Consider the following 20690-nt stretch of genomic DNA (forward strand, 5'->3'; position numbering starts at 1 on the left):
TTCTCATTGCCTCATGCCTTGGGCAGAGCCGAGCAATAGGCTCTTTCCAAATGCAAGTCTCTGTCTGGTGCAGTTAGGCAAGTTATTGCTTTTGGGGGGTTGTATCTCTAAAGGAACTTGTCACCGAGTTTGTCTTTTCTTCTCCACTCTGATTTGAAAATGAAGTCAGAGGGGGCAGGGAATGTGTTTCTCAGCAAGCCTTGCAATTTTCCCAGAGACACACAACTGCTAAGGTATACAGCCAAAAGCAGAACTCAGGCCAGGCTGACGCAAAGTTTGCCATTTTGTGTTCTGTGTAAATCCACTTACCAACCTGAAGTTCAACCTGAAGTTCAACCACTATCCAAGGACACCCTGGAACTTGCCACCTTCTCTTATGAGCATGGTGTTCACCGGTGGCCCAAAGGACACTGTGTGGCTGTGTCATTCACCTTCTGCATGACTGTAGGTAAGAAGCCATCAGTGGCCCTACAATGAGAAATAATTCCAGAAAGAAATAATACACTTATATCAAACATTTGAATCATATTTAATATAATTTCCTAATAAAAAGTTTGTTGGTAGGGATAAAAGCTACCACTCCCTGCCCCTTTCCTTTCAATATCTATTAAGAGCTAGAAAAAAACTTCCAGATTGATGTTATATTCAATTGAATATGTGCAACGTCATCTTAAACCAGGCATGGAGGTAGGTATCCATAATGCCAGCTACTCAGGAAGCTGAAGCAGGGAGATTGCAAGTTAAACTCCAGCCTGGGCTATATAGTAAGACTAAGTCCAGCCTAGGCAACTAGCAAGCAAGACTACATCTCCAAATAAAAATAGAAAAAAAAGGCTGGGTATGGAGTGTTTGCCTAGCAGAAGTAGATCCTGAGCCAAATAATAACAATAACAATGAAAATAACAATACTCCAGTCTCCAAACCATTCCCTGCTCTATCTTAAAGACCTTGGCAAACAAATAATCCTGAGAAGTGTCTCTGTGTCCTGCCCAGCTCTGTGGTTGGGATGAATCTCTCCCACCCGTGGTCCCACAGTCACTTATAAAATAATTACTCAGAGGCTTATATTAATTACAAAATGTATGACCTATGGCTTCAGCTTCTTGCTAGCTAGCTTTTTCATCTTAAATAAACCCATTCCTATTACTCTGTATGTTGCCATGTGGCCATGGCATTACCTGTCTACTGGCATGTTGTTACCCCTTTGGCAGGGACTGGCATCTCTCTCAACTCTGCCCTTCTCTCAGTATCTCTACTTGGATCTCCCACATGGTAGTAAGCTTTCTTGCTACAGGCCAAACAGTTTTATTTATTATCCAATAGGAGCCATACATATTCACGGCATACAAAAAGACATCCCACAGCACTGTTTATCCATCTAACCCCCAGCTGGAGATATCTCTGCTCACCTGATTAGCAAAGCCAAAACCTTTTCCTCTCTGCACACGCCTGCCTGCTTTGCCAGAGCAGCCGGACTGCCCGAGGGCTTCTGCATTGGCCGTTGGCATGGTTTTCTTCTGCAATAGAAAAGAAGAAAGTTCACTTCTTGTCACACATGGCTTTGCACTTTAAAACACATTGCATGCAACAGTAACATCATTTCATCTAATTAATGGCTATCTTGTGTAAATTGCAGAATTCAGCTTAGAATTCTGTGCGCAAAGTAATTTCTGCGGAGCTGTATGCAGAATGTTACTGAAACATACAGTAATGGGAGTTTTGACAATACTGAGCTTTGAAAGACTTTTAGGAATACCATGGGCATGTCTATGAGAGAGAAGTGTGCAATGAGGGTTTGTAAAATGCTAATATGGGAATAAAATGGAGCGGAGCCTTAACCTTTGTCCACATTGGCCAGTGTCACCTTAATCTCTGTCCTCTCCTCTGCCTTGACCAGATTGATTTCATTTCAAAATCTATTCTTTAGGCACATGCTTGACACTAGGCATATGACAGTCAACAAGACAGATACCCTGAAGTCTCCAGAACCACAAGAAGAACTACTGCTGAATAAACACCTATTCATAATGCTGTGTTGCTTGCAAACAAGCAAGTGTAGGAGTGGGACTTGACATGGTCTTCTTGGCCTGGCAAGATGGCTGAGTTAAAGGTGTCTGCCACCAGGCCTGACATCCCAGTTTCAATCCTTGGGACACATTTAACAGAGAGACTAGACTCCTGCAGGTGGTCCTCTCATATCCATGTGGACTTGGAGGTGTGCACCCATGAATCCACGAGCCTGAGCAGGTACACATACCCTATAAATAAAACAAAAAAAAAAAATGTAAAGAAAGTGTTCTTTTCTGGGTCTGTTACAAATTCATCTTGGTGTGGGTGTCCTTCTCTCTTGCATGCTGAGAGAACTTGATCCCCCAACACAATAGACACCTTTCTGTACTCAATTCCCAAACTACAGTTTAAGCCCTTTTATTCTGTGCCTGGCCTCAGTTTCCCCATCTGTGGAGATCTGTAACAGTATATAACTCCTAGGGTTGCCTGAGAGGGCTAAAAGGATTCATCATATAAAAAGCATTGAAAAGAGCCTGCTGAACACTGGCTCTTGCTATAACCATACCAATTAGTGATTGATGCTGAAATGATATGCTTAATACATCTACCTCCTTCATTAGTTCATAAATTCTTGGGTTGTAGGGCCCTTCATTTATCTGCCCCTTCACTCTAGTGCTAGCATAGGATTTGATTCTTTAGTAGATACCTGTCTCAGTTGCTTTTTCCTGTTGCTGTGATAAAATGCTGTGACAAAAGCAACTTATGTGGGGAATGCTCTATTTTGGCTCTCAGTTCTTGATATAGTCCATTATGTCAGGGAAGTCAAGACAACTGGGGCGTGAAGTAGTTCACCGCACTATGTTCACAGAAGAGAGCAAGGAATGTGTGCTCAACTAGCTTTCCCTAGTCTACTCAGTCCAGGATTTTCCCTCCCAATTCCTGCCCACAATGAAAATGAGTCTATTCCCGTCAATTATCGTAATCAAGCTAATCCACCACAGGCATGCCCACAGGTCCATTTCCCAGATGAGTCTAGAATCTGTCAAGTATACAACGAACATGAACCATCCTCTAAGTAGCATTCTTTAAAAGAACCTAAGAGTGGTGAATGCCCAGAAGCATAATGCACCTACTGCATGCCCGGATCAAGAAAATTTAAGTCAAAATATTCTATAAACTCGGCTTATGCCACTCCTGTATAACTTCATTCCCTTTCTTAGTAAATAACAAGAGAAAAGAAAGTACATGTGTCTTTTGGACAATCATTCGACATGCTCTTTGGTTCTTTTATGTTCTGTGGACAACACAGAAAATAACTGACATTTCTTTAGATGCAGCCATCATATTCTTTGAACAGGAAAACAATATCATGTCTCTCTTATTTTAATTATGCCAAGCTGCATGCATGAGAGTCACATAACACAATGCAATTTTATTTTGTCAAATGCTTTTCATCTGGAGCTACATCCCCAGCATTCAAGTTAAATAATAAATAATGCAACACAAGCTGTTGGGGGTGGGGAAGAGGGGAATTAAATAACAAAAACAAAGGAGGAAAGCTGTGAGCATAAAGAACCTCTCATCATATTTCAGAGGACCTCCAACTCTCCATGCCGATTTGATTGTTTGGTGATGGTCTAGACAGAGGAGTGGGGATGGAGGTGCGGTTTAGCAAATGGCTTAAACAATGGCTCTGATTTCATGCTAGTGACATGGTTGCACCACATTTGTCATGCTGCCTTGGAGCTCTTGATACACCATACAGGTTTTTCACTCAGAAGGACGTGTCTCAACAGACAAACTGCTGCACCCCCACTTCCCCACCCATATTGTCTGGGGAGAGTCAGAATGGCAGTGAGAGGTCTGATGGGCACTGTGGCATCCACCCATGCCTAAAAGGGAGAGAGGGAGAGGCCTGCTGTTGTGATGTGGAGAAGAAACATTTCTTGATATTCGCCAGGTGCCAGGCATTACCATAAGGGCTTTGTAAGCTTGCAGGCTTGGTAAACTTTGGCCAGAGCCAAATCTGTTGCCTGACTTTGTACTGACTCTGAGCTGAGGAATGTTTACATTTTTATTTTTTAAAAAAGTACTTTCAAAATTAAGGATGATACACATACAAAGAATATGCAACTTTGGAAGGTACTTCAGTTGGTTGAATGATTACCTAGCTAGCATGCTTGAAGCCCTGAGCTCAATCCCTAGAAGAGGAGGTAGAGGGAGGAGGATCAGAAGTTCAAGGCTCTCCTTGGCTGTGTAAAGAGCACAAGGCCACCCTGGAACACATGAAGCCCTGTCTCAGAAGCAGAAGAGGGAGAGGAAGAAAATGAAGAAATCATATGTGATCTGCAAAACCTAACATGCTTCCCTTCTTCCCCGGAAGGCTGCTGAGCCTCCTGGTACACTAATGTAGCCTGTGCAATAATGTGAGCATTTATTATCACCACCATATAATTTGGACACTAGGTCTTAGAAAGGATAAGTACTTACCTGACAGCATGCAGCTCATCCATGTGACTGCCAGCCAGAGATCATGAGCACATATCCTTTCAGGACTTGAGAGAAATAGACTGCTAATGTGGACCTACCCGGGCTGGACCAATGCAGAGGGCACACATCCCTTACAAAAGGTGACCACAACTTACTTGTGCATATTGAGGCAGTAAACACACAGGTATAGAAATCTCTTGAACATACTGATTTCCTTCCCTTCAGGTACATAAAAAATAATAAATTGAGGATGGGGAGATGGCTCAGTCAATAAAATGCTTTCCACACAAGCACAAAGACCTTAGTGTGGTCCCTGAGAACCCAAGAGAAAAAGGCAGGCACAGAGAGGCTAGGGTGAGACTCAGATATAGTAGCATATATCGGCTGAGTTCGCAGACATCACCTACCTGGAAGTTGACTCCAGTTGACTTGCTTTCAGGCTGGTGAATTCCAGGAGAGTTGCTCCAGTAGCCAAAGAAAGAGAAAGATGCCAGAAAGCAAATATTGTATTTCCTGGTCATAGGCTGTAGGCAGCAACTGACAGAGTTGTTCTTACAAGTGGACTTCTGAGACTCAAGGTACAGAAAGTACTGCCTGGGGTCTTAGGTGACACTGAGTGGGAGAGTCTTCTGCACATTTCTACATAGGTGACATGGCAAAACCCTGCTGAGAGTCTCAGGGAAACATCTCCACAGCTTGAGGCTTTTAAAAAATTATTAGATGTAGTATGTGTGTGTGTGTGCATGCACATGTGTGTGTGTGTGTGTGTGTGTGTGTGTGTGTGTGTGTACATGTTTGCCATTGCACACATGTAAAAATCCAAAGACAACATGTGGGAGTTGGTTTTTTTCTTTTTGTCATGTTGTCATGTATGGCCCAGGAATCAAACTTAGGTCATCAGCTTTGACAACAAGCCCCTTTTATCCACTGAGCCATCTTTCTAGTCCCACATATAGGACTTGTATATTGTAGGACACCTGCTTAGAATGCCAGTGTTGTGTTCAGAGAAGGTACTAGAATCAGTGTGAACAGTAAATGACAGGGATACCTTTGACTCACTCCAAAAGGAACAGCAAGCAGTGAGAATCTTGCCCTCAAGGCAGTGGGAGGACAGTAATAGAATCTTGCCAAGGATTTCTGAGCAAGGGTGTGGTGAAGGCAGAGGTGCCCAAGGTCCTAGATATGCACACAGGAAGAGACAGAGAGCACATCATGGTTCTTGTGGTCTCATTTGTGCCTTTGGGAAAAAAGATTCCATGCAATGTGGCATCACTAGAGATCATTAGATATCACTACTTGAAATGTGGTCCTTGTGGTAGCGTCACAAGCATCATCTGGGAGCTAGCTGGATATGCAGACTATAGCCCCACATCAGGCCTGCTGAGCCTGCACTTTAACAAGATATAATTATGTCTGCACTATAACAAGATCCTCAGTGATTTGTGGCAGCATTAAAGTTTGAGAAGCTCTCGTCTTGGTTGTAGGAGTAATCACTCTGGGGTGAACTAGACACTCTAACCTTGTGACCTGCCATGTCTTTGTTGTGTGATATTGACCCAAAGACTTGAGATCTCTGTGCTGCAGCTTGTTCCTATCTGGAACAAAACAGATGTACAGAGAATAAAAACGCATGTACAGAGATGTCATGATGTTCGATTGAGATAACATTGGAAACCCCTTGACACATAATAGGCTCTTGCTAAATATCAACTGTCGTCATCACCATCATCACCACTGATATCTTTTGTAGTCTAGACATTGAACGTTTCTAAAGGAGATTCTCTCATTCCATGTAGGCCTCATTTTCTCTATCAATAACCCAATTAACTCTGTCACCAATACAACCAGAAATGGCACTATTGCAAATATATGTGACTGGCATTTATAGATATGCTTCAGAAAAGTAAAAACTAAGATTACAGACCAGACATCACCTTGGTTGTTCTCACAACTAGAAGACAGACATGGTTATCTGCACTGTAATGCTGGGGACACTAAGGACCTCCAACCAACTCCCCCACAGCCTGGGAATGGTATATAGAGCCATGGGACTACTAAGGAAGGGTCTCAATATCCTGGGAGTAGCTGAGTAAAGTGTCTGCCTTCGTCTCCTGCTGCTCATGAGGGTGAGACACATCTTCAATTCTTGTTTTTTCCATAATAACTACTAACCGAAGAAAGAAATGTTTAAAAAGACACATAACCACAAGGGGAAGAAAGAGCCAAAAAGCCAATAGCATTTTGGAACTACAGTTGATGAACAAGAATTGGCTCAGCAGACCTGAGAATGTGGATCCTAAGCTCCCTGTAGAAAAAGCTTGTGGGAATCTGACTGTTACCACAGAGCTCTAGGGATCCTGGGAAATGGGAAGCTTGAGGTGCTTCTAGCATCAGTGGTCTGGGAAGAGTTGAAAATGGAAAGGCTGATGCATGATCTTCAGCTCAACCCCTCTATCCCACTCTCCTGAGTGTCTGCCCCCTCAGCACAGTGCACTTAATATTCCTGGGAATCCAGGAATCTGTCTAATATAGGAAGATACAATGTGCTGCAGAAAGGAACAGAGGTAAATGAACTCTGTCTACAATAGTCAAACCAACTCTCCATCCCTCCACCATGCTAGGTCTCCAGAAAACCCTAGCAGCCAGTTGCCTCCTCCCTTAGAACTTTCTAAAGAAACTGAGAGGCCTGTTATGGAATCACCAAGGAAATTACCTGGCCAGAGCATCCTATGACAAAGCCTACCAGCAACAAGTCTTGCACTGTTTTTTGGTTGATTATGCCATACCTAGACCATCCAAACATGGAACGACTATTAACATAGTCGTTAATGCAAACAGGAAAACTAAAAAAAAAAAAAAAAAAAAAACCTAAAAAAATAACTTTTTAAAAACTCTCAACGTTGGTGCTTCTCTCTCTCTCTCTCTCTCTCTCTCTCTCTCTCTCTCTCTCTCTCTCCCTCTCCCTCTCCCTCTCCCTCTCCCTCTCCCTCTCCCCCCCTCCATCTCTCCTCTCTCCCCTCTCTCATTTAATAAGAACTGGCTCAGCAGTTGAAAAATTTAAACGTTTTTCCTTAATAACCTCAAATTTAGTCCCCCCCCCCAACAAAACCAAACCGTTATCCCATACCCATGTGTATGCAAGCAACTCTAATTAAACTCAGTGGATTTTTTTTCAAAGCATGAAAATAAGAGGAGACATGTTGGAAAGGAGAGGGTTCCAGAGTGAATGGGAGTGAGTAAGAGAGAATTAGGGTTGACTATGGCAATCACCCACTATATATGTGTATGGAATTGTCAAACAACACATAAACAATCCTCAAAGAACACAGAGACATGATGAGAGCAGCATGGATAGAACAGCTCATAAAATAAATTGTTAGCATCCATAGAGACGCTGCATGCATGAAACAAGGAGGCTATTTAAAGAGAAGCATTCAGACAGCTAAAGCAGGCTCCTGACAATTAAAAACATAACAGCAGAAGTAAAAATGTCAACAGAAGGGTTAGTAGGCAAAACTGACAAACTCTCCCAGAAGTAGAACAGAAAGACGAGAATATGGAAAATAAGGAGAAGATTTAAAAATGAGAGACCGCCTGTAAGTTCTAATATTTGAATATGGTGAATTTTGGAAACGAAGAATTACCAGTGAAATAATCAAAGCAAATCTTAGATTTTCTAGAGTGAAAAAATCCAGCAACAACTTAGCACAGTGGATGAAATTAGGCCCACAGCAAGCATCCTGTGGCCTCTGAAATGGAGATCTAGGAAATGGGGCCAGGAGAGATGGCTCTAATTGCTGGGGCCCACATTATAGATGGAGAGAGCCAACTCCAGCAGGTCATGCCCTGACCTCCACCTAGTCACTGTGCATTTACACACACACACACACACACACACACACACACACACACACACACACAGTGGGGGGAAACAGAGAGAACAATAAGTACATGTAATATTAATATGGGAAACTGAAGAACTCTTTAAAACTTCCAGAGAAGGGTAAAAGGTAAGAGAGTCACATTGTCACAATACAGAATAGGACAAATAGCAATGGACTCCTTAACAGCTCATAGAAAAAAGAAGACATGAAGCCATCAACATCATGAGGACGATAGAGAAATTATTTCTGTCTATAATTTTAGGTCCAGTCAAATTAGGCTCTTCAAACCCTTATTTCCAAGTACTCTTTCATGAAGAGTAAAGAGAAGAGAATATGTGGTCCTCAGAGCCAAACATCAAGACAGCAGAATTCCCAGAAATATGATAAAAGGAGATCCCAGAAGAGGGCCCATAACACAACCAGCCCACACTAGGACACCAAGGACAATGGGAAATAAAAGTCTATTAGAAAAGATAGAAAGAAAAAAGACAAAGAAAAGATTGATAGGTTATTTTATGGGTGGGATATATCAGCAGGTTTATAGTTTAGGGGATCAAGTAGTATCAATCCCCAAATGTTGAGCAACCACGAAAAAAAGAAAAAAAAGACATACTGAAGAGAAAATAAAACTTAATACAAGAGAACTATATGTATACTATTGCATATGATATGGCCTAACTGAGAATAATTTTAACAAAACTTTGTAATAAAAATACTCACATTTAATTGAATGATTATTTAGGTGCATGGAGAGGATAAGGAAAAGACTGTGTCCCTCAACTTTACTTTTGAAACTACCAGTGTATTTCATATGTATTCTTTGAAGATGGGAAGTTTATTGTATATCGGTACTTTTCAAAAATTGAAAACAATCAAGAAATTGCAAAGGAAGCACATTATTTAGACACTGAAAGTGAAAATTCTAAGACAACTGAACTAGAAGTTTTTGCTTGAATGGAGAGAGACTATCAAGCAGGGTTAGGTGATGACTTCTACAGGAAGGCAAGAGACTTCTCATTGGCACCAAATCCACACAGAGTATTTGACTTTCTAAAACTATGCTCATAGATAACTTTGATTTAAAAAAAAAAAAAAGTTTAAAATGTTCCTTTGGGTCTGCATTTGGTCTTCTTCACTGGTCTTTACTGGTTTAGATCCAGACACTGCTGTGAGGTAGCATCTTTCCCATCCAACAACCTCAACCTCCTTCCCACTGGACACTGGAGAGGAATTTAATGAAATAAATGGTGTTCAAATTCGGTGTTATGTGTATGCGACATGAGAAACTCAGGAGTTCTGTTACTCCTCCAGCCAGCTCAAGGGCTGGGTAAAGAACTGTCCGCCATGTCTCTCTCTAGCTGCCCGCCTCTGTTCCAGCATGCCAGTACTTTGCCTGAGCAGCCCAACAGCCAGTGACTTGATGTCGCTCTTCAGAGGAACCGTCATGTGGATGGACACGGCTATGAAATCACAAGGCCTCTGTTCAGATTTATTCCACATTTATCCCATCTTGCTAGCCCTGCAGGTGAATAAGTTTTGATTTAAACTCATAATGAATTTTCTATTTTAAAAATTACACATCTTTTGGCCATTTCAAATGGGCAAAGGGGGCTAGAATAATGTAGAAGTAATGAATAATCCATAATGATATGATTGTGAATTCTAGACAAACTTGCTACTTAAAATTAAGCAATAAATAAATAAATCCCAAGAAATTAAACAGATATTCTAGGTAATTTCAGTTCTATTTTTAATAGATATAAGCTCAACCTAAAACAATCCTTCATTGGTGTTTGGTTGGCTGCTTTTTGTTCATTTAGGTTTGTTTTGTTGTTGTTGTTTTGAGACAGGCTCTTACTCCCATTTTACCTAGGCTGTCCGCAGACTATGTAATCCAGGCTACCTTACACCCAAAATTCTCCTGCCTCAGCCTCAAGAGTGCTGGGTTTGCAAACAGGCACCATGGTGTTTAATTCTGGAACTAAACTAGAAAAAAAAAGCAACTTCAAAATCTCAGAAATCCATAGGAAAATGTTCCCACTGACCAAAGATAGGATAACTTGGAAATATTTAGTTAATACTTGAAATAAGTGACCATGCACCAGATATATTCAAATGCGTAAATTCACTAATATTCTTTTCTTACTTACTTGCACTATCCTTAATTATGTATGTGAGGGCTAAGTGTGTATACTTCAGTGCAAGTGTCCAAAGAAGCTGGCTTGGGATTCCCTAAGCTGGAGTTACAGACAGTTGAAAGTTGCCTAATGTGGATGCTACAAACCAAATTTAGAGCGTTATATACTCTTAACCCTGAGCTATCTCTCTAACCCCTCGTTAATGATTCGTATACACACACACACACACACACACACACACACACACACACACACACGTGCGCGCGCGTACTTGCTTACTTCTGGGAGATTCTAAGGAGTCAACTCGTGTTCTGGAAATCTGGCAGGTGAAAGGAAAAATATCAAAAACGGATCCTACCTTTTTAAGATAACCAAGGAGCTCATGAGAGTTCATTTCTCTTTATAGAAGTATTCTGCTAGAAAGTGAAGAAGGCGTGATGGACGATCACCTCTTTGCACCTCTGGGGAAATGATGAATCTGGTCAATGAGCACCAAAGGCTGCTGACATCACAAAGATAAATGGAAGCACACCCTGCCATCTATAAAGCAGTCCTGCCAAAAAGTTAACTCTAAAGGGGACCAAGCTTCGGGAGTGAACTGCAAGCTTACAGAAAAGGGGGGGTTAAGAATGTGTTCAAACATCCCCCAGAAGAGTACAATGAGTAACTAGACTATAGGAAACTCTAGGATAAATCAGTAACAGCTAATTTACAAGAGAAGAAAAAAATAGATGACAGGATGCCTGTAGATCAAAAGGAACTTAGGAGGCCCGTCAATCAGTGACAGCATGTAGGACTCACTTGGATGATAACACAAACAAACAGACTGGGAAAAGAGGCTTGGGAAAAAGGATAATTTTAACAGCAACTGGATACTTGGATAATACTGATAAATTACTGTTGTTTTTCATAGACTATTGTTAAGACATTTTAAAAATAGCTCCTTTCTTATAGTGATGGCTACTGAAATATTTGTGGGCAAATGAAATAATTTCTAGAGTCTTCATTCAAATTACATGGAAAGGAGTAAGTGTGAGTCAATCAGCCACAACTGGATGTGCGTGTGCCAACCACTTCTGCAGCTAGGTAATGGGTGGAGTCAGCTTATCACCTTTTCTTTTGCTTGGAATTCTCTATAATGTATTAAATAAAAGTAACAAGAATATTTAATGCAAATCCTTCACAAATTCATTAAGTATTGTTTTACATTATGATCTACGATGGCTCCATAACAGTCCATCATGTGTCTGTGTACCATAAGGCATTTGATCATAAATTAATAGGTTAATATTTAAGGTGTTTCCAATTGGCCTGGACTGCTCACAACACTCATGAAATGACTTTCTACAGTTCTCTGAATACTATGATTATCCTCTTTAACAACATTAAATGCACACTGACAAACAAAGAGTCTAGATGAAAAGTGATTCACAGATGAGACCTTTCAGTGCATATGGCTAAATAATCTAGGAATGCTGCATCCATATTCTTATATAAAAAATAAATTAGGAAAAGTGACAATTTTCTTGGTACTTTTTCCCTTATGTTTTCTCATCGGATGAGCAAACCCAAAATAAAACAGAAACACAATGTCATTGTATCTCACATTTCATAGTCATTAGTGAGTTACATCCATAACATATATGTATAATATGTATATTGTAACAAAAAGTACATTTTTTTTATAAATTAGCTTTTCATGTCATGTCCTTTGCCCTCTTTTCTATTGAGGTATCTTTTCCCTTTTATTTTCATTATTTATTTAAATTATGTGTATGTTGTTGGGCAGTGGTGATGCATGCACCCTTTATGTTTGTTTGTTTGTTTGTTTTTTGTTTTTCGAAACAGGGTTTCTCTGTGTAGCTTTGAGCCTTTCCTGGAACTCTCTCTGTAGACCAGGCTGGCCTCGCACTCACAAAGATCCGGCTGCCTCTGCCTCCCAAGTGCTGGGATTAGAGGCGTGTGCCACCACTGCTTGGCAATGCACACTTTTAGTCCCAGCACTCAGGGGGCAGAGAGGCAGGCAGATCTCTGAGTTCAATGCCAGCCTGGTCTATAGATCAAGTTCCAGGACAGCCACAGCTACACAGAGAAACCCTGTCTAGATAAATAAACAAGCAAACAAATAAATGAAGTGCATTCCTGCATGTTCATGTGTGGGTATGTGCACATGCATGAAGGTACTTGAGGAGGCCAGAAGACCCCTGGAGTTGGAGTCACAGGTAGTAGTAAGACACTCTGTATAGGTTCTTGGACATGAACCCTAGCCCTCTGTAGGAGCAGCTCATGTTTTTAACTGCTGAGCCATTTATCCAGTCCCAAGATGTCTTTTTCTTGTATGTCTGTATAACCTCACTGTATATTAAGGATACTAACTCACATTTTCACATATGCTTCAAATACTTCACCAACCTTTTGTTCTTCTGACTTTTGAGTTCAACTTCAGTATACACATATTTTTAATTTTCATAATTCTTTATGATTTCTTCCATTTAATATGACATTTGAGAAGGTCTTCCTTATTTACCCTCCCTCCATTAGATAAATTGTCACCTATGATTTCTCCTAGAATTTTTTACATTTTTAGTTTCACATAAAGTCTGGACATTTTTAGGGTCAGTAAAGGCACCTGTCAATAAGTTGAGGTCCTCAGTTCAATTCCCCAAACTGATAAAGTAGAAGAAGAGAGCTAACAGAACTCCACAAGTTGTCCTTTGACCTCCACATGTTCACACATTACACATAAATAAATAATAAATAAATCTTTAAAAATGTAAAGGAAGCAACTCCCTTCAGGTACTTCAACAAGTAATTGAAATATTTGGCATTTCTGAAGTGACCTAAAATCTTACCTTCTTTTGGGTTGCTTTGCTTAACAATCAACAGACATGACAGTGACAATATAATTTACCTAGTCAACATTTTGGGACAACTGCTGTGTGATTTACCTTATGTTATTTACCTCAGTTTTATTTCCGTGAATATTATCACAATTACTGTGATCTCTTCCGTCAGCTTCACAAAGTATCACATATATGTATGCTGAAATAGCATTTAACTATGAAACATAAGAACACACACACATTTCCAGATATGCTGTAAACAAGAAAAGTATTTGTAATAGAATAGTGTTAGGTTCTATTACTGCATCCATAGGCTGTTAAGGCCTGAAAATATTGAATGATAATATTTTCATCCAACAGGATCTATAAGGACCTCATGTGTGAATACTTGCCAAGTGCCTGGCGTGTATAGTGTGGTGACTCACACCATAAAGGCTCTGAAACTTGAGAGAAAGCCATTCTTGAAGCTTTCTAGTTTGCTCTATGTTCCCTTCTTGGTTATCTCTGCCACACACCCTGGACCAGTACACAGTTCTCATAAAGGCCATAGACTTCTAGAGGAGGGGAATGGAGCTGGTTTAGTTGTACAGAACACCAGCACCTGCCCCTGACCTCCCTCGAGTGTAAAGGACACGTCTGTGCAGGTGACAGGGAAGCCTGTTAGGCCAGTGGTGAGATGAGGTGGGAGGAAAGCAGCCACGGAGGTCTTGTCTGAGTGGCACCCTTTCCAGAGAGTATCACATGGGATCAAGCAGGCTGGAGAAACAGAAAAGCACTAGAATTCTTTTTGAAGAGATCCCTGGGAAGTGTTCTCAGAAAGAAAACATCAGGCTGGCAAGGTCAGCTGATGGAGCTCCACTGTGGAGTGGTGGTAGGTGGGGGCGGGGAGGTGGCTACCCAGAGAGAATGCTTCTGCCACAGAATTTTGCCAGCTAGTCACCTTTGACCACGACAGATGCTGCTGCTGCTTTCTGACCAGTGTTTTCCCTGCTATCTGGGAGCAAATGTCAGTGGAAGGGCACAATCTGACATCGGCATCATTACGTGCTCATCTGAATCGCGGCCCCGCTGCACGAACTGCGTGCCCTCAAGGGCAGCTAGTACAGTGTTGGCATGGAAATAGAGTGAATTCATGGAAAATCCCCAGCTTTCACCAGGGGTACATCCATGGAGGCTCATGGGTGTTCTGCTGCTCTGGAACAACAGACGCTCATGTTCATTTATTCCCTTCACAAGTATTTCTTTAACACCTACTTAGTGCTAGGCATGGTGCTGAGTGCTAGGAAACACAACAGCAGCTAAGATATAGTGTGGTCATTCCACTCATGGAACTTAATCTTGCATTCTGAAAGTAAAACATGTTCATAAACAAAGCAATTGCAACTCCAACTTGAGAACTATGCAATGAACATCATGGAAAGTCATATGCCATCCTACTCTCAACCAGCTTAAATAAACCATCCACTGTACTGCAAGCTCACTGCACTACCATTATCAATAATTCCATCCACTTAACCAATACAGTGTGGTGGTCAGGTAGAGTCTATACAAGTTGGGCGCTAGCTTTGGCATTTGTTAGAATAGTGTTAGAATGGTGACTTCAGCGATTTTTCTGTTTTATTTCTAAATTATAGTTACTTATTGCCTGTGTGTACATGCACATGCCTGTGCATGACATGTCAGGACCTGAGCATAGATATCTACGGCTGCCATAGTTAGGGTTACTATTGCTGTGATGAAAAGCCGTGACTAAAAGCAACTTAGGGAGAAAGAGTTTATTTGCCTGACACTGTGTATCCCTGAAGAAGTCCTGGCAGGAACTCAAGGCAGGAACTTGGAGGCAAGGGCTGATTTGGAGGCCATAGAAGAGTGCAGCTTACTGCCTTGCTCCCCATGGCTTTTTTCAGCCTGCTTTCTTATAGAATGCAGAGCAATCAACCCAAGGGAGTCACCACCTACCATGGGCTGGGCTATCTCTCACTCATAGATCACTGCTTAAGAAAATGCCCTACAAGCTAGCCTACAGCCGGATCTTATGGAGGCATTTTCTCAGTGGAGGTTCCCTCCTCTCAGATGATATAGCTGTGTCAAGCTGACATAATACTAGCCAGCACAAAAGACAATTTAGGAGAATTAGTTGGCCCCTTCTATGTGGGGCCCAGAGATCGAACCGAACTCAGGTAAAGCCCCTTTACCTGCTGAGTCGTCTCACTGGCCCTTGCTTCACTTCCCTCTGTCTCCGTTTCCTCCCCTAAGATGTGGAAACAGGATCGGATCGAGTCCATCACTTGGCATGGTGCTACAACTGAAACGAGCTTCTCAGCACAGTGTTCAGGCCATGCTGGCTCTTGATATTAACATTCATTTCTTAATTCAGTGAAGGGCTTTTTGCTAAGGATCTGTAGGTGCCAGATATGCTGCTGAACTTTTAGGAGGAAGGAGCAGGGTGGAGAACAAGTATTTGTGATATTTCTGAGCAGAAATGTCCCCCTTACAGGCAATATAAGTCATTCTTTATCCCCCAAATACCAGCTTCTCTTTCCCATCAGGCAGAAAGACAGTTCACAGGTTAGACAAACGATGGGCAGACAGCACAGAGGTTCCCTGAGTCAGCCTGCCAGAGAGGAGTCACTGCTTGACCTCTTGACTTTTACAAATGTGGTTGAGCGTGGAAAGCCTGGTCTTCTGACATAAACTTTCCATTCTCACGCTGCTGAGCCAGCAGCACACTGAGTTCAGTGACCCCCCCCACCCCCCCACCCCCCCTCCCCCCCCCCTCCCGTCTTCTGATATTAAGAGGATCCTACAGATGGCACATCCTGGAAGCTCCAGGCCACACCCCCAAGACTTCCAGGAACTTCTCCTGCCTCCGCACCCCACCCCCCTGCCCGCTTGCCCACCTTTTAGCACCCTTCAGCAAGGCTTAGTTTGGGACCATTTCTGGGTGGTCGCCCGTTCTTTGTGATAGGCTCCCCCTTGAGGTGGGTAAGGGATTGAGTGAATCAGAAGATGGAAAGGTGAAAGGGCTCTCTGCTCAGGTGCTGTGTTACTGTTATTCCGGTTGGAAATCTGGACCCTCCTGCTAATCAAGAAGTAGAAACTCGGGGGTGGCGGGTGGAGGGGTTGTTCTATGGAGCTTTCTGCTTACAACAAGCTTTCCAAAGCCTGGGGACATGGACTGGCCCTTTCCTTACCTCTAATTGTGAAAGTCTGCCGGGGCTTATCAGTGGGTGTCTAAATCCTATGTAACCAGCTTGGTATTTGAGGAAGTATCAGACAGCAGGCGGCAAGCATTGGCCTTCGCCCCTCGGTGCCCCCTTGCCTGGAATACTCACATCCAGAAACCCTTCTGTAGTAACTGTTGGTCTCCGAACAGAAGTGGTTCCTTTCTTTCTTTCTTTCTTTCTTTTTTTCAAACAAATATGTTTCCTAATTAAAACTTGCCCTTTAAAGACTCACATTTTCTTGGCCCCACTCTGTTTTCTTTTCCTCGTAACATATTACAGAATCAATAAGGGCAATGCAAATATCTTTAATATATACAGCTCCGACGGCTCTAATAACGCATCTTCCTCCACAAAATCGCCCCCTCCCCTCTCCAGACCAGCTGATAAGTTCCCCTGGTTTGTTAAATGCCTTGGTATTTCACTCTTGATGAGAAAGCTTGGAAGGCACTTAGCTCTTCAGAAGCTCGGGGAGGGCACTTTGAAAAGGGATAGAATGGATGGGGAGGGTGTCCAGCAGTGTGTTTGTTTTCCATGACAGTTCTTTATTTTTTATTATGAAAATAAGGAGCATTTATTATGCAAGTTAGAGAACATATAAAAATACAAAAAAGAAAATACCTGTTACTCATAATCCCACCAACCTGAGGCAATCATACCAAATATTTGACATATTTTTATTTTTTCTTTCCTTTTGTTCCCCAGATATTTTTTCTAAACAATTTCAAAGTATAATTATCAATTCTGAATCTTGTGCTAATTTTTTTTTACATAATAGCAATGATATTTTAATGGTATGAAAAACTAGATGAAATATACTTTAAGAGTCTATGTACAATATTATAACAAAGGCTGTTCCCATCTTCCTTTTTATACTTACCTTTTAGGTTGTTTTGATTTCTGTCTCCATCACTATAAATGATGTAGGTCTCTTGTCAGTGGTATCTCAGCCTTTGGTGGAATACACGAGGTAGATCCTTTCTTTTGGTGTCACGTGTTTTCTGTGGCCAAACACACCCACACAGAAGCATGTGCAGTTAGCAACAGAGTTGAATTATCACATATGACAACAGACTTCATTTCCCCTCCAAGACCTCTACTTCCTTTTGAACTCACTCCCCCCCCCCCCCCATGGCAATGAGAGTAGTTCCATCCCCCACCAGCACAACAAAACTGCAAAACTGCTTGTGACTTTGGACTTCCAGCCCAACTCCATCAAGTCAGCCACTCAAACATACTCACTGTGCATCCCCAAGCATTGGGATCGCTCCTCACCTTTCTTCATGACAATTGCCTCAGTTTACATAAATGACTTGCATAGCCCTACCTTTTGTCTTTCCAAGCTATCCCCAGTCCTCTATTTTCCCCTCCTACTGCCAAATCATCTTGTTTCAAATATACACAAGAGCACATCGCTGCAGAGCTAAGAACCTTCAGTAGCTTTCTCCATTCCCAGCAAGTGAACTTTGAGACCGTTGGATCTTTGCCTTCCTTCAGACCCCTCCATCATCCAAGCATGCCTGCTGCTCTAAACTTGATCCAGTCATGGCCTACATGTTCAGTTATGCTTCCTTAAGTGCCTCATGCATTTGCTCATGCCCTGTACTGTTGCCTGACTAAGAAAGCAGCCCCTCTCCCTTCACACTCCAGCCTGCCTTGAGAAGCTAGCCCTGCAGGAAGCCTTCTCTTGCCCCCTAAACTAGGATGGACATACTAGGCTTTTACTGTACCTTTCAGGCAGACACACCTACACTTGTGTCACCTTTTAAAGGCAAGGACTGGCTTTGCTGCTTTTTTTTTTTTTCTTGAACCTCTACATATTTCAGCTGCCTATTCATTTAAATGGAAGATAGTCTCCCATATACCCACCCAAACTAGAGATTAACATGGGCATATTATTGTATAATATAAATTTTATTTAACTCTTGCCAATTCCCCCCACTAATGTTCTATCCAGGATCACATGTCACATTTACTGTCATATCAACTAAACTGTTCCTTTCTCTGAAACTGCTCTGGAGTCCTCTTTCATGATTTTGCTGTTCTTGAATAGCATTCTGCACTTGTGCGGAGTTCTCAGTTTGGAGTTGTCTGGCATGTCTCAATGATTAGATTATGGTTGTTTATTTCTTGTAGACATACCGCAGAAATGGCATCGTATCAGGAGCACATGATGAGTGTTACTATCCTTACGATGTTGACTTTAATGTTTTGATGAAGGTGGATTCTGACAGAGTTTTCTGGTCTAAAGCTATTATTGTCTCCTTTGATATGATCTGAATCTTGTGGGGAGATACTTTGAGACTATGTGAATATCTTGTTTCTCATTAAATACCCACTGCTTTCAAAATCAGGGTCTGTTTTCTTATCGCTTGAAGAAGGTGCATAGTCTGAAGGTAATTTCCAAAGTTTTCACTTTCAGATATCCCTTGTTATAGCCATCATGGACCTCATGTTTTAATAAGGTCTAAAAAGTGCCACCGAAGAAATGGCACTTGCTCAGAGTCTGTGTGTCTTTTTTCTCATGTATTTATTAGACATGTCTATCTAGGACACTGATGTCCAGAAAGCAGGGACGGTTGGCTTCATACCTACACAGCCAGAGCCCATTACATACCTGCCACAGATTAGATGGTCAACAGGTACTTGTTGAAGGACATAATGTGACTATCATTCATGATGGTACTCAGCATTTGGTGTCTACAGCGAGGACACGTAGTTGATAAATGCCTTCCAAAGGCTTGACATTTTAGTTAGTCTCAAAAGCTTTGTCTCTGGTCAGTGTTCACTCATCATGAGGATTTTAAAAATAGATTGGACCGACTATAAAGCAATCTGTCCACACCATCCCCATTCTTGCCTTTCTGCATGCTAAAGTGGGAATATACTAAGCATCAGCACCCCAAATTTATAAACCAGGATGGCTTTGTAATCAGCACAGGGTCTCTAGAACACATAGTAGCAGGTTGGTTAGTGTTTGTTTTTAAGAGCCTCACCTTCCTTTCACGTTAGTATGAGATCAACACTGTCACCTATCCTTCCCAGCACACTTTATAGAGGTAGCGGACGATGGAAGAGGTGAAGAAAGCCAGTGCTGAGTACTTCCTGTGCACTCCAATGCTTTCTGTTCATTGTTCTTTCCAGTGAGATGGCTATAACCTGTTTTACAGGTGAGCAAAGACAGGCTGGACGAGGGTAAATACTCTTAAAGTCAAGTCCTGCAATAGTCAGCCTGAAGCAGGCTTCAGGTGGGAATTCCTTCAGTCTTTCTCCAGAAAGTCTCTGTGAGTTCAAGCTCTCTCTCTCTCTCTCCATCACAAACAAATGTCCTTGCCTTGGTAATATACTGTCAATTACGATTCAGATTCAAGAGGGACCAGAATTTCTTGGACTATATTCACTACTGCCCCCCACCCCCACCTCCAGGGATTGCTATCATGACTCAGTAGCTGTTACCGTGGTTTGGGGGAAGTTTGAGGGAGGAAGGCCTTTCTTTAAGGCACCTTGCAAGCCCAAGGAAGGAACCATTAATTACCTCTGGCCGAGCAGCAGCTGCAACTGGCAAAGGCAACCCCGGGAAGAGTTGGAGGTGCAGAAAAAGCATTTCAGGGCTTAGGCAAGGAGAGAGGCCAAGACCAGCAGAGAAGTGTGAGGAGAGAGAGAAGTCGTGCAGCTCGGAGGGGAACGAATGAGAACAAAAGACAAGAGGAAAGAGGTAGAGAAAAGTAGGGGCAGGGAAGGAAAAAGTTTTCGAAGGGGCTCTGAGGAAGCCAGAAGGGAGGGTCCAAGAGGAATCCGGGAAAAACACTGAACTAAGAGCTTGGAGAATTCCAGAGAGAAAATGAGACAAGGAGATGGAGAAAGCAGCTCAGAGAAAGGGATGGAGGAGATAAGGAAAGACACCCAACAGAGACCTGTGAGCGGAGAAGAGGGCGAGTAGCCACGGGAGGAGGGGCTCATCACCTGTGTGGCGCCCCCCGGCGCCGTGGTGCAGCCCTACTCTAAGCGCGGCTCGCTGGGGCTCCTAGGATTGGTTCCCGCCTCCCATTCATGTAACCTGTGTGTGTGTGTGTGTGTGTGTGTGTGTGTGTGTGTGTGTGT

At 42.2% G+C, this 20690-nt stretch overlaps 2 long non-coding RNA genes across 2 annotated transcripts; both read right to left on the reverse strand.

Annotated features, from left to right (window-relative positions):
* Positions 1-315: 315 nt before the first annotated feature.
* On the reverse strand, positions 316-5206 carry LOC118583320. The gene is made up of 4 exons (XR_004944904.1): positions 4908-5206; positions 2019-2258; positions 1410-1517; positions 316-468 (listed from the first exon to the last, which is right to left on the reverse strand). It is a non-coding gene; the product is annotated as an uncharacterized LOC118583320 (long non-coding RNA).
* A 213-nt stretch (positions 5207-5419) lies between these two features.
* On the reverse strand, positions 5420-20585 carry LOC118583331. The gene is made up of 3 exons (XR_004944909.1): positions 19586-20585; positions 17470-17590; positions 5420-5676 (listed from the first exon to the last, which is right to left on the reverse strand). It is a non-coding gene; the product is annotated as an uncharacterized LOC118583331 (long non-coding RNA).
* Between the last annotated feature and the right edge of the window lie 105 nt (positions 20586-20690).

This window comes from Onychomys torridus, chromosome 1 (assembly GCF_903995425.1).
Source record: "Onychomys torridus chromosome 1, mOncTor1.1, whole genome shotgun sequence".
Lineage (NCBI taxonomy): Eukaryota > Metazoa > Chordata > Mammalia > Rodentia > Cricetidae > Onychomys > Onychomys torridus.